Source organism: Myxine glutinosa, chromosome 2 (assembly GCF_964187855.1).
Source record: "Myxine glutinosa chromosome 2, kmMyxGlut1.1, whole genome shotgun sequence".
NCBI classification, from domain to species: Eukaryota; Metazoa; Chordata; class Myxini; order Myxiniformes; family Myxinidae; genus Myxine; species Myxine glutinosa.
In genome coordinates this window covers 78,784,909-78,796,527 of record NC_136262.1, presented here as the reverse complement: position 1 = coordinate 78,796,527, position 11,619 = coordinate 78,784,909, and positions in this window count along the sequence as shown.

Here is an 11,619-nt window from a genome sequence, read left to right as displayed (position 1 = left end):
GCATACATGGCTGACTATCACTGTACATGTCTGATCACTGTACATGCCTAACCATCACTGTATACACCTGGGTGTCACTGTAAATGCCTGACTATCACTGTACATGCCTGACTGTCACTGTACATGCCCGACCGGCACTGTACATGCCTGACCGTCACTGTACAAGCCTGACTATAATTGTACATGCCTGACCGTCACTGTACATTCCCGACCCTCACTGTACAGGCCTGACCATCACTGTATATGCCTGACTGTCACTGTACATGCCTGTCACTACATACCTGACTGTCACTGTACATGCCTGACCGGCACGGTACATGCCTGACCATCACTGTACAAGCCTGACTATAACTGTACATGCCAGACCGGTACTGTACATGCCTGACTATCACTGTACATGCCTGACTATCACTGTACATGCCTGACTAGTACTGTACATATTCGACTAGCACTGTACATGCCTGACTATCACTGTACATGCCTGACTATCACTGTACATGCCTAACCATCACTGTATATGCCTGAGTGTCACTGCAAATGCCTGATTATCACTGTAAATGCCTAACCATCACTGTACATGCCTGACTGTCACTGTACATGCCTGACTATAATTGTACATGCCTGACCGTCACTGTACATTCCCGACCCTCACTGTACAGGCCTGGCCATCACTGTATATGCCTGACTGTCACTGTACATGCCTGTCACTACATACCTGACTGTCACTGTACATGCCTGACCGGCACGGTACATGCCTGACCATCACTGTACAAGCCTGACTATAACTGTACATGCCAGACCGGTACTGTACATGCCTGACTATCACTGTACATGCCTGACTATCACTGTACATGCCTGACTAGTACTGTACATATTCGACTAGCACTGTACATGCCTGACTATCACTGTACATGCCTAACCATCACTGTATATGCCTGAGTGTCACTGCAAATGCCTGATTATCACTGTAAATGCCTAACCATCACTGTACATGCCTGACTATAACTGTACATGCCTGACCATCACTATACAAGCCTGACTATAACTGTACATTCCTGACCCTCACTGTACAGGCCTGACTGTCACTGTATATGCTTGACTGTCTCTTTACATGTTCAACACTTTCCACATGCCTGACTGTCCCTCCACCTGCCTGTCTGTCACTCCACATGCCTGTCACTAACTTTACATGTTTAACTGTTCCACTACATGCTCAACACAATCTACATGCCTGACTATCCCTTTCCATGTAAGATTGCCCTCTGACATCACTGAATGACCGCTTTATGTCTGATTGTTTGTCCATCTATATGGTTGACTGATGATCCACTGCATACACATAATATACCTATATCATTATGACATTATATGCAGCTTCACTCCCCACGCTACATGGTGACTGACAGTCTTTATACATTCCTGACTTACTGCTAACTCTATATACCTCACTTTCCTTCTACATGACTGACTTTGTCCATGTGCCATGATTTATTACTCCATATTGACAAGGCCTGTCTGTCCATGAACCTAAATTATTTCCCATTCTTGTACTTTACTCATTGCCTACTTCACATCCCTGTATAACTGTCCATTTTGGATGCCTGACTGTTCATATTGTCTCTAATAAATTATTCCTTGTGGCATTTCCAGTATACTAGTCTCTGATGGCGAGTATACTTCACTTTGCTGATGGGTTTAATCAAAAGAAAACATGTTGTACTTCACAAAATATACTACTCACAATAAGTTAGGGATATTGTGGGAGTGAGTTTATTTTTTTTATAGGGGTTAGGGTTATGGTATTGAAATCAAGAATGCTGTGTTTTTTCACACTCATTAATAACCATAGAATTAGGACCAACAACTTTTTTCAACATAATTAATACACAAAATCAACCACACCGAAGAACCTGCCAATATCCCTAACCTATTGTGAGTAGTGTAATGTAAGTCAACCTGTGAATCTCAATGATGATGTAAAATGAAGTGAAACACGTGAGAAAATGATATCTTATAAGATGTTGTTGTTGTTGTTGTTGTTGTTGTTGTTGTTGTCCTTCCATGTACTTTTATATCTTTTTTCTATTAATTTGAGAGGTATTACCAAATATAATTTTGTGTGCTCCCTCCGTGTCCTTCTAAAAGGTTCCTACTGTCATGGAATCTATCTATCGAAATATCTATAAAGCTCAATTGACTTTTTGCTCCACCAAATAACGGCGAAACGGAGTTCAGTAAAAGGGTGAAAATTATACAGATGCTGTGATAAATAACTACCTCTGTCAGTTTGAATGTTTGAAAGAGAATAGACGTCTGGATCAATTTTTGAATTAAATTTAAATCCCGATTTATATATCTATATAAATAAAGGAGGAGTGTCTGTGTGTGTGTGTGTGTGTGTGTCTGTCTGGATGTCCGCTTATAACCCAAGAACTGCACACCGGAGAAACGTTTTAGACACAGATTCGGAATCAGCATAAAATTCTGGTGGTTATAGGCTACTTTTTATTTTAATATCAATGGTTTAAAAAACCGGGCCAGCTGCAATTCCATGGTGTAGTTTGTGGCGGCGCTATTGCCCCTTTCCGATCCCATGACGCATTGCGGTTCCGATTCGCGATAAGGTCTATGCACTATCACCGACACTTTTCCACCTTTTCCATACCTTTTAATCAGATTTACCTTATCGTCCATCGTAACCACATTACGCTTGGAAACACTAGCATTATCCTTCTTCGGACCCATGGCTAACACAGACACAGTAAAGGAATACTGTACGTCGCCTCTGTTTTGAATGAGAATCAGCGGTTGCGCGTACGTACAGTATACTGTACGTACATATTTATATATTTTTAATGTGCTTTTTATTGTATTTTAAATTGTTTTTTAGCTTCTTTTATTGTTAATTTATGTACTATTTTATTTATTTTAAATATATTTTTAAGGAAAACAAATGTTTTCACGTCCGTAGGAGTGACGTAATGTCGCACATAATGACGTTCGCTGCCCGGTCATGAAAGAAATTATGATTCTCTTGCCAAAGTGACATGAAGATCAGGCAGTAAACCTCCCAACTGAGTTTCTCAACAGTCGTCAGCCTCAAGGACTCCCAACACACAGGTTGATTCTCAAGGTGGGAGCACCAATCATGCTTCTAGGGAATCTTGATCCACCAAAGCTGTGTAATGGAACACGATTGACAATCCAGCAAATGATGCCGCATGTCCTAGAGGCAACCATCCTCTCAGGACAATACAGAGGAGAGAAAGTATTCATTCCAAGGATACCACTTATTCCACCTGACCTTCCATTCTCCTTCAAGAGGATTCAGTTCCCCATCAGGCTATGTTTTGCTATGTCCATCAACAGGGCGCAGGGGCAATCAATGAAGGTTGTAGGCCTGAACTTCACAGAACAAGTGTTTGCCCATGGCCAGCTGTACGTGGGCTGCTCGAGGGTTGGAAAACCAAGCAATCTTTAATCTTTATGTTGTGGCACCAAGTAAGAAAACCAGAAATGTTGTATACCCAGAGGTTTTGAGAAATTGAAAATTGAAAAAACGTCATGCAGGAAATGTACTGTGATATTGCTCTAAAATATACATGTTCTTTTCATCATATATTTGTATTATTCTATTTCAACCCGGGCGAAGCCGGGTACCTCAGCTAGTACTATATATAAACGCGAGTTGTCTGTGTGTGTGTCCGCGTTTTATTCAGAGATGGCTGAACGGATCTTCATCAAACTTTCAGAGGTTCATCAGTGGGTGCCTGGGAGTGTTCTAGGCAAAAATAAATTGGAAAAAAAAAAGGGTCGTTTTTTTGGAGTTAAAAAAAAAGACATAAAAATAAATCGCTCAATAGTGCCGAAGCATTTTTAAATTAATAACAGTTATATACAAGTACACATTCGCATAAATAAATACAAAACAATTACCAGACATTTGAATACAAATACATCAAACAATTCCAGAAGTGTACGAATTTGGTAGTACGGCTTCTTCTTCTTCCTGATCGGCATCACACTTAACTCAGAAACGTGAGCCACATTCACTCAGAAATGTAAGCCACATTCACTCAGAAACGTGAGCCACTCCCCTTCCTCTCCTGCCTCCCCCCTCCCCTCCCATTCCCCCCTCCGCCCCCTCCCCTTTAATAAGGCTTTTAAAACCGGCAATTTTATGATTAAACAGACATTAAATATTAACTGAGCCATGTCGCAGGTCGAGAAGAGCTCTGCATGGTTGTTGTTGTTGGGGTTAATTTTTGAAATGTGCACCCATTGGTTGGACAGCTGCCAAACCCCACCCCCATTTTTCACTTGACTCAACCCACCATGGCACCCAGCTAAAATAATATGGCCTCCATCTTGGTTTTCTGGTGGGCATAAGACATCAGGCCTGTAGGCCTCCGCTGATATTGATTATACGCTGCCCGGGTTTGTTGCGTCAAATTTACATTGGCTTTGCTTGGGTCGAGTGTTATTCATGATGAGGGACCCTGAAAATCGAATCAATGTTGAATAAAAATTATTAGTAAGGTTGAATCAGCCCGTTAGCATGCCCAGTGGGCACCTCCATTAAAAAAATGTGGGCCGGAGACATCAGGTCTGTAGGGCTGTGCTGATTATACACTGCCCGAGTTTGTTGCGTCAGATTTCCATTTGGATTTGTTTGTGTCAAGTGTTACTCATGATGAGCGAGCCTGAAAAATCTAATCAATGTCGAATAAAAATTATTAGTAAGGTTTAATCAAGCCAGTCACTACGCATGGTACACGCCTCCATAAAAATAGCGTTACCTAATTTTTTAATGGCCAAATATTGGGGTTAAATTCAATCATGACCGTGTGACGAATCAGCTCGTTCTGATACAACCGTGGCAGAGGGTGACATGGTTGAGAGGTGTTGAGTTAATCATTTAATAGGGCATCAAATGTGCGTTTCCCAATCGGCCCGTCAACGTATTTTGTCACAGGTTGTGACCACTGTGTGGTTATTCCTTGTGTTCCAAGTAAACAGATTATTAGCTTTCCAATGGTGCCATTTTTAGCTCACTTGGAACTTTAGTCCGGTGAGCTTATGTGATCGAGCAGTTTCCGTAGGTAAGTCAATCAGTGAGTGAGTGAGTCAGTCTGTAAACACTTCAGTCATTATCGGTTGAACCAAACACACAATTTTGATGAAACTTGTCCACAAGCTGCATATCTGATGCCTAATGAAGTTGTATTCACTGCATCAAAATCTGCGCTCATTAGAGGGGCTTACAGGGGAGGGGGGTTTGACTCCCCAAAATAGGTATTTGCTCTCTTCGAAACTACAGGCACAATTTTGATGAAGCTTAGCCACAAGCTGCATATCTGATGCCTAATGAAGTTGTATTCACCATCAAAATCTGCGCTCATGAGGGGGTTACATGAGAGGGAGGGTTTGACCCCCAAAATAAGTAATTGCTCTTGCTCTTCTCCCACACGAATTCGTAATTCTCCCAAATTCTTCTCCCAGTAATTGCTCTTCTCCCAAACTACACACACGTTTTCGATGAAACTTGACCACAAGCTTCATCACCCATGAAGTACCAATCTTTGTTCATGACATAACAAAATCATCAAGGTCTAAGGTGGTTTGTGGGGGGGTTCGAGTGACTGTTGCTCCTGATCCTTCAGCAGCTGCGGTCCTATTTTTATTATTCCACTACAGCAGAAACAGTTACATTAAAGCTTAAGGTCCTGCTTCTTCTTCAATTATGAAAAGTCTGGCTTTCGAAACAGTCATTAGCTCATCTACAACGAAGTCTCGATGGGCTGTTAAAGCCAATAACAATTATTATGTCCTTCAGTCAATCCTTCTGGCAGTCAGTCAAGAAATAGGTCCATTGTAGCGGCTACCGCTGGGTTTTCACAATCGCCTTGCACCTATCAAGGACGCGGAGCGATCACCATGCCGGGCTCGTCCAGGACGCCCGGGCAGGCCCGCGCTCAACTTGCCAGGCCTCGGTCGGGACACCCGGGCAGGCTCGCCCTCAACTTGCCAGGCCGCAGCCAGGACGCTGGGCCACGCCCCCTCTCGCCTTTCCTGGGCAAACGCTCCGGGATAATATGTATATATATATTGCTGCCCGATAAACGGGCTTTTCAGAGTGCCTGAGTGTTTGGTTTGATTAAAGCAACTCGGATGAATTCCAGCTTTTTGTCGCGTCCATTCTTCCGATCGACGTGGGAGCCCCAGCTCCTTCATTGGTGACCTACCGACATGGACACGGCAGTCGCCCTTAAACTGCCTACCTTCTGGGAGGCTCACGCGGCGGTTTGGTTCGCACAGGCGGATTCCCTGTTCGCCCTGCGAGGCATCACGGCCGACGACACCCGCCTCCACCATGTGGTAGCAGCGCTCGGTTCGGCCACCGCGGCCCGCGCCCTGAGCCTCCTCGAGAGCCCGCCAGACGCTGACAAATACGGCGCGATTAAGAAGCTTCTCCTCGACGCTTTCGCCCTCCCATCGGCGGAACGCGCACGGCGCCTGCTCGACCTGCCCGAGCTCGGCGACACGCGCCCTTCCGAGCGAATGGACTACATGCTTTCACTGCTCGGCGAGCACTCTCCGGCATTCCTGTTCCGGGAGCTGTTCCTCCGTCAGCTGCCTAACCCGGTACGCCTCGCCCTGGCAAGCACGACGATCACAGATCCCCAGGCCCTTGCCAGAGAAGCCGACAAGATCTCCGCCGCAGGACAGCGCATCGCAGCGGCGACATGGGACCCACCGCCGTCCGACGCAACACCCATGGCGCCCGAGCACCCGGCACGGTCGACGACCGAACTGCCGACGCAATTGGCGGCCGCTACACCGAGCCGACCACCTCCAGCACGACGACCGGGGCCTCCACCTGACCAAGCGTGGTGTTACTATCATGCCAGGTTCGTACAGAAGGCCCGGACATGCCGACCCCCGTGCACCTTCGGCAGGCCGGGAAACGGCCGGGCCGGCGTTCATTACCAGCCATGAGCGCCGGCCACATGGGCAACTTACTGTTCATCACGGATAAAGCGTCCGGACGGCGCTTCCTGTGCGACACCGGCGCCCAACTGAGCGTCATACCCGCCTCTGACCAGGACAGGCAATCCGCGGTTTGCGGCCCCTCCTTGGTTGCGGCCAACGGATCGACCATCCGCACCTTCGGCCCGCGCAACGTCACCCTCTGCTTCGGCGGCCAACGCTTTGCTTGGACGTTTGTAACCGCAAACGTGCCCATGGCTCTGCTAGGCGCCGACTTCCTCTGCGCACACGGACTGCTGGTGGACGTCCAACGGCGTCGTTTAATCAACGCCGAAACCTTCAGCTCCCTGGTATGCACATTGAGCAGCTCCGCGCCGACCGAGCTGGCATGCGCCGTCCCGGCGGCGAACGAGTTTGCTCGCCTGCTCACGGAGTTCCCGGCCCTCACGCGGCCGACTTTTTCGGCCGTCGCAGTACGGCATGGGATCGAGCACCACATACCAACCACGGGCCCGCCGGTCTACGCCAGGGCCCGCCGCCTCGACCCAGCCAAGCTCGCCGTGGCGAAGGCCGAATTCGACGCGTTGGAGCACCTCTGCATCGTGCGGCGCTCCGATAGCGCGTGGGCCTCGCCACTGCACATCGTGCCAAAGCCGGGGGGTGGATGGCGCCCATGTGGCGACTACCGCCGTCTCAATGACGCTACCACCCCCGACAGGTACCCAATCCCGCATATCCAAGACTTCTCCGCCCGTCTGGCGGGACGGGTGATTTTTTCGAAAATTGATCTCATACGGGGATATCACCAGGTACCTGTCAGGGCGGCCGACGTCCCTAAAACGGCAGTCATCATGCCGTTCGGCTTATTCGAATTCTTGCGGATGCCGTTTGGTCTCAAGAACGCGGCTCAGGCGTTCCAGCGCTTGATGGACGGCGTGCTGCGTGACCTGCCGTTCCTTTTCGTTTACCTGGACGACATCCTCGTCGCCAGCACGTCCCGGGCCGAGCACCTCCTCCACCTCCGAACACTGTTCGGGCGCCTCAGCGAGCACGGCCTCTTCGTCAACCCGGCCAAATGCCACTTCGGCACGACGGCCGTTGATTTTTTGGGCCACCACATCACCAAGAACGGGGCCGTGCCGCTGCCAACCAAGGTCGAGGCCATCACCACGTTCCCGCGTCCCCGCACCATAAAGGCCCTGCAGGAATTCCTGGGAATGGTGAATTTTTATCACCGCTTCGTGCCCCGCGCTGCTCAACTCATGCGGCCCCTCTACGAAGCCCTCCGGGGCAAGCCGGCCAAGCACGACATCGCCTGGTCCGCAGCAATGGATGCGGCCTTCCAAAGCTCAAAGCGGGCCCTCGCCGACGCAACACTGCTCGCTCACCCGGTGCTCAACGCTCCCATCGCCCTCACCACGGATGCCTCCGACTACGCGGTGGGCGCCGTACATGAGCAATGGGTGAACGGGGTTTGGCAGCCACTCGCTTTTTTCAGCCGGCAGCTCCGGCCGAACGAGCTCAAATACAGCACGTTTGACCGGGAGCTCCTCGGTCTACACCTGGCCGTCCGCCATTTCCGCCACCTCCTGGAGGGCCGACCTTTCACGGCGTTCGTCGACCACAAGCCGTTGGTTTACGCCATGGCCAAGGTCACGGAGCCGTGGTCGGCCCGCCAACAGCGCCACCTCTCCGCTGTGTCGGAATTTACCACGGACATCCGGCACGTCGCCGGCAAAAACAACGCCGTGGCCGACTGTCTTTCCCGGGCCAGCGCGAACGCGGTCCACCTGGGCGTGGACTTTGCGCTTATGGCGGCGGACCAAACCACCGACACCACGGTGCAAGCCCTCCGGGCGGCGGACACGGGCCTCCGCCTGGCCGACATCCCCTTCGCGGACACTGTCCTGCTCTGCGACGTCTCCCAAGGCCAGCCTCGCCCCATCGTGCCCGTCACCTGGCAACGCCGCATCTTCGCCTCCCTCCACGGCCTTTCCCACCCGGGCCGGAAAGCTTCCCAGAAGCTGGTGTCGGCGCGATTCGTCTGGCACGGCCTTCGTCGGGACGTCCGCGATTGGACCAGCACCTGCACGGCCTGCCAACGGGCCAAGGTCCACCGACACACCCAGGCCCCACTGGCACCTTTCACCGTGCCCGAACGACGTTTCGACCACGTCAACGTGGATCTGGTGGGCCCCCTCCCCCCGTCACGGGGGTTCACACACCTGCTCACCATGGTGGACAGGACCACCAGGTGGCCGGAGGCCGTTCCCCTCGTCTCCACCACCACCGCCGACGTGGCGCAGGCTTTCATCGCCACCTGGGTCGCCCGCTTCGGCGCACCGGCGGACATCTCGTCAGACCGCGGACCACAGTTCACCTCCGAGCTGTGTGGCGCGGTCGCCCGCAACCTGGGGGTCAAGCTCCACCGTACTACGGCCTACCACCCCCAAGCAAACGGGTTGTGCGAGCGATTCCACCGCTCCATGAAGGCCGCGCTCATGGCCGGCCTTCAAGACGGCGGTTGGGCCGACCGGCTGCCGTGGGTCCTTTTGGGCCTCCACACGGCCCCCAAGGAGGACCTCCAGGCATCCACCGCCGAGCTTGTCTATGGCCAGGCGCTACGCGTCCCGGGCGAATTCGTGCTCGACGCTACCAGTCCCTGGTCCGCAGCTCACCAGCGCTCGGACCTCCAGGAGGCCGCCCGACGGTTTGCCCCCGTGCCAACATCCCACCACGGTGACCCCCAGTCCTACGTCCCCCCAGCACTTCGCACAGCGGAGTATGTTTTTGTGCGTCACGACGCACATCGGGGGCCACTCCGGCCGCCGTACGACGGGCCCTTCCGGGTGCTGCGACGGGACGACAAGTCGTTCGTCATCGACATCGGCAGCAGATCGGACCGGATTGCGGTGGACCGCCTGAAGCCGGCGCACGTGGACGTCGACCACCCACCACGGGTGGCCCTTCCGCCGTGGCGAGGCCGCCCCCCGTCCACGGTGCCCCCCACTCGACCGCCCACCACCACACCGGACCCCCTCCCACGACCCACCAGGGGTCGCTTCGGCCGGGTCATCAGGACCCCCCTCAAATTGACCCTGCCGGTGCAAGTCGATTCTGGGGGGACGTGTGTAGCGGCTACCGCTGGGTTTTCACAATCGCCTTGCACCTATCAAGGACGCGGAGCGATCACCATGCCGGGCTCGTCCCGGACGCCCGGGCAGGCTCGCCCTCAACTTGCCAGGCCGCAGCCAGGACGCTGGGCCACGCCCCCTCTCGCCTTTCCTGGGCAAACGCTCCGGGATAATATGTATATATATTGCTGCCCGATAAACGGGCTTTTCAGAGTGCCTGAGTGTTTGGTTTGATTAAAGCAACTCGGATGAATTCCAGCTTTTTGTCGCGTCCATTCTTCCGATCGACGTGGGAGCCCCAGCTCCTTCACCATCAACATTTTTTCGTTTTTTCCCCCCCTTCTCTGCCGAGGTGGCTCAACAGATTGTTTTGAAACTTGATATGATGATTCATGACAACTGCACATCCAGGTGGTGAGATAATTAGCTAATTAACTCAAAATGCAATCTATGTTTGTATGTGTTCATCACATATCTCGAGATTCCGTCGTCTCACGAGATTGTGACTTCAATAAAATAACGATGTTTCATCACTCTCTACAACAACAACAACATGCATTTTAAGGCCATTTTCCCGGTGTGTACCCCGGTTTAGAATAGGTACACTGTATCCCTGCACATCGTAAGAGGGGACTAAGGGTTGGCGTCAGGAAGGGCATCCGGCAATAAAAACATTGCCTCAAAACAGGGAACCATGATTGTCATGGGGCCCGCAAGTTTAACCCCCGCTCTGGCAGGGAAAATGGCCTTAAAACGATCATTCATATTATTTATTTCCCTGCTAGAGCGGGGGTTAGCCTTGCGGTCCCCATGACAATCTTCTCCATTTTGCCCTATTTTCTGCATCTCCCCTTGTTAACCCCCTTGCCCGCATTTCTTCTTCCACCATCTTTAGCCAAGTCTTTCTCGGTCTTCCCCGTCCTCTACTTCCTTCTACATTTATTTCCATCACTCTTCTCAACCAGTCACTTTCATCCTTCCCCAACACATGACCAAACCAACTCAACCTGTTTCTCTTCACAGCATCCATCACAGGCTCTATTCCCATCATCTTTCGTAATTCATCATTTGTCTCCCTCTCTCTCAACGATACTCCGCACATCCACCGAACCATTCGCATTTCCACCCTTTCCAGCCTTCGTTGCTGCTCTACGTTCATTACCCATGTCTCACTCCCATACATCATAACACTTCTCACACATGCAGCATACACCTTTCCCTTCAGCTTCAACGACATGCCCCTCCTCGTCAGCACGCCACTCAGTTCCCGAAACTTATTCCATGCACATCTCACTCTAGCAACCGTTGTCGAGTCTGATCCACCTTCTCCATTCAGCATGTCTCCTTGGTAGCAAAATGTCACTCTCTACAGACCTGGATAAAATTACAACCTGTCAAATACATGCAACATACTGTATGTCTTTCGATCCTGACAAATCTCACACTCTCACTATGTCTCTCCGAAAAGACCATCTGGGAAATCCTCCCATCTACT